The 2995-nt window shown below is 58.4% G+C and overlaps 1 protein-coding gene across 1 annotated transcript in view; it reads left to right on the top strand.

Annotated features, from left to right (window-relative positions):
- The window catches only part of VOLCADRAFT_99275 (uncharacterized protein), a gene marked incomplete at both ends in the record, with an annotated part of 13291 nt that overhangs the window by 1477 nt on the left and 8819 nt on the right, over nt 1–2995 (top strand). The gene's annotated exons all lie outside the window — the stretch shown is intronic.

Genomic DNA, 2995 nt, shown 5'->3' on the forward strand with positions numbered 1-2995 from the left:
ACCACTGCAGGGGCCCGGGATAGTCCGGCGAAACGACCAAAGCGTTAGCGTTGCCACGACACACAGCTCCTAGACCCTCCAGAAAACCGCAGGGGGAGGATTGTAGCCCGCGCGGCGCCTCCCCCTTACCGCCACTAACCTGAACGGTTGGTCCTCCAGAAACCTATTCACCCTGTCTCGTACTGCACCGCTCTCACCTTCGTCCCTCACCAAGCATGTATGTATGTATGTATGTATGTATGTATGTATGTATGTATGTATGTATGTATGTATGTATGTATGTATGTATGTATGTATGTATGTATGTATGTATGTATGTATGTATGTATGTATGTATGTATGTATGTATGTATGTATGTATGTATGTATGTATGACGTTGATTACACTGTGGGCTGAAAAGCCGGGGGCCCAGGGCCGAAGCACAGCGCGGGGGGCGGGTGCATACGGCTGGTTAGTCTCATGCACTCCGCCCCCGGGTCAGGCCGCACGGGAAACGACGGCCGGCACGCAACAGCGCTTGTTTGGCGCTCCAACTAGACGGGATCTATGCCCGTTGGTCTCCGAACATAAACGAAGTCGCAACTGGGGGGCTCTTCCTGCCGACCGAACGAACCGAGCATCTCAGAGAGCTCGCTACCAGGACTTGGGCGACCGGGAGCCCGACGAGTCTTCCCGGGCTGGGGAGGTCACCAAGCTCAAAAATCCTCACGCAAAAAAGAGCGCAAAGAGCTCACACCACAAGACGCCAAACAGCCTCCTGAGAATACTACCCTCCTCCGCCTTTCCCTCCTGGGCTAGTCCGGGGAGATACCCCCGTCAAGGGGGTAACCCCCGCACAAGTCCCGCGCCCTTCCCCCAGCACTGGGTCTAAATTGAAAAGTTCTCAAACGGGAAGACCCTGCGGCAACGCAGGGCGATCCAGCCTCCGGAAACCACAGGGGGGGAGGGTAGCCAGCTCGGCGCCCCCCCAATACCGCTCTACCAAGACGGCTGGTTCCCAAGATCCTATCTCACCTAGACGCCGCACCACGAAAAACCCGGTCTCGTACCCTGAAGAACCTAGTCCTGCACCACGCGCGCACCTTCGAGTACGGCCCCCCCTTCTGGGTGCCCACCTCCCCCTCATCCGCGCCCTCGCTACGGCCACCTGTTTCCACTCACCACTCCTCAACCCTACATCCTCTTGGTGTACTCTCTACCTCTTCCCCTCCCCCCCCGGCTCTCCCCGCCCTTTCCCCGGTCTCCCCCCCCTCCGCCGGTACGGCTCCCCCAGGCAAATAAACCCTCCCTCCCCCATGTCCCCTTGCGCGGCACCCCCCCAAGCCCCATCCCTGATCCCGCCCCCCTCGCAACCTATCCCCTCAACCTCCCTCTCGACCTCCCTACCACCCCCACCACCTCAAAACCCCCCTCCGCGCCTCGACACCCTATCCCCTATGTATGTATGTATGTATGTATGTATGTATGTATGTATGTATGTATGTATGTATGTATGTATGTATGTATGTATGTATGTATGTATGTATGTATGTATGTATGTATGTATGTATGTATGTATGTATATATGTGTGTGAGGGGGAGTGAGCTGCTCCCTCCCACCAACCGGGGAGTTGGGAGGGGGAAATGTTCGTCGGCTGTTGGGGTAATGGGAACGGCTGTTGTGTGTGTCTGTGTGTGTATGTCTGTGTGTGTATGTACGGCAGTCCAGCCTTCAGTGTTTGCGTTTGGGGGACGTCTTCCTTAACGTAGTTAAGGTACCCCTTCGTCTCCCCGAAGTGGAACACTTCTTCTTCCCCTAAAGAAGACGGAGTCCCCTAAAGGGCAAGAAGAAGAGACTTTGTCATTGCCCCTCCCTCGGGACCCTACCCCCTTACCACTCCCGCCGCCACCGACCTCCCGTACCCCCTTACCACCCCCGCGTAAGTGCGGATGTCTATATGCTCGGCGTAACGGTTGGGGCTAAGGATGCTCATGAGGTTTGCCGTACTCTTAAAAATACTCCTCCGCTCGAGGCACTTCCCCGCTCTTCACCCCTCCAAGGGGGATCGTTTACTGTTCGAGTGCGACGAACCATCTAACCAACAAAGAACTCAACGCCCGGACTTGCTTTGAACTCCGGTCATTGATGCGTTGGACCTTTCGTCTTTATGTCAGTTGCCTGTTTTCGATCCCAACGAACTTTCCCCGTGTTCTCCCCCTCCCCTCGTTTTCCTCCTCCCCCCGTTCCCCCTCTCCTTTTCCTCGAGGCCCAGCACCCGCTCTCCAGCGCTCTTCCCAGCGGGGGACACCCCCCCGGAGGGCCCTCCCAAGCCTCCACCGTACTGGCGGCGTTCGGATCCGTATTCCCTCGACCCTCACCCAGCCGGCATACCACCTCCCTCAACTCCGCCATTGCCCCTGTCGACTCGGACGTCGCATCATCGCCGCGACAGCGGCTACCGCCACCGCCACCGTCACCGCCGCCGTCGCTCTTAGCTCGAGCACTAACGGCTAACGAGATTAACGGTGGCGCCAGCGGCAGGGGGCCTCCAGGAGGGCCGACGATGGCGGGCATCCTGGCGGCGGTGACTGGCGGCGGCGGCGAGAGCGAAAGTTGTGGCGGCGGCGGGGACGGCGGCGGCAGTGGCGGTGGCGGCGGCGGCCGCAGTGGCGTGTCGGGACGTGGGTGCGATTTGCCGCTACTGGCATTTTACCTGTTGACATCCGGGGCGGCCTCTCCGTCAGTGCTGCAGGTAAGGGGGGGATGGAGGGGAGGAAAGGGAAAATGTGGTGTGTGGTGTGGTGTGGTGTGTAGTGTGGTGTGTAGTGTGGTGTGGTGTGTAGTGTGGTGTGGTGTGTGGTGTGGTGTGTAGTGTGGTGTGTGGTGTGGTGTGTAATGTGGTGTGTAGTGTGGTGTGGTGTGTAGTGTGGTGTGGTGTGTGGTGTGGTGTGTAGTGTGGTGTGTAGTGTGGTGTGGTGTGTGGTGTGGTGTGTAGTGTGGTGTGTGGTGGGGTG

The sequence above is a fragment of the Volvox carteri genome (assembly GCF_000143455.1).
Source record: "Volvox carteri f. nagariensis unplaced genomic scaffold VOLCAscaffold_85, whole genome shotgun sequence".
Lineage (NCBI taxonomy): Eukaryota > Viridiplantae > Chlorophyta > Chlorophyceae > Chlamydomonadales > Volvocaceae > Volvox > Volvox carteri.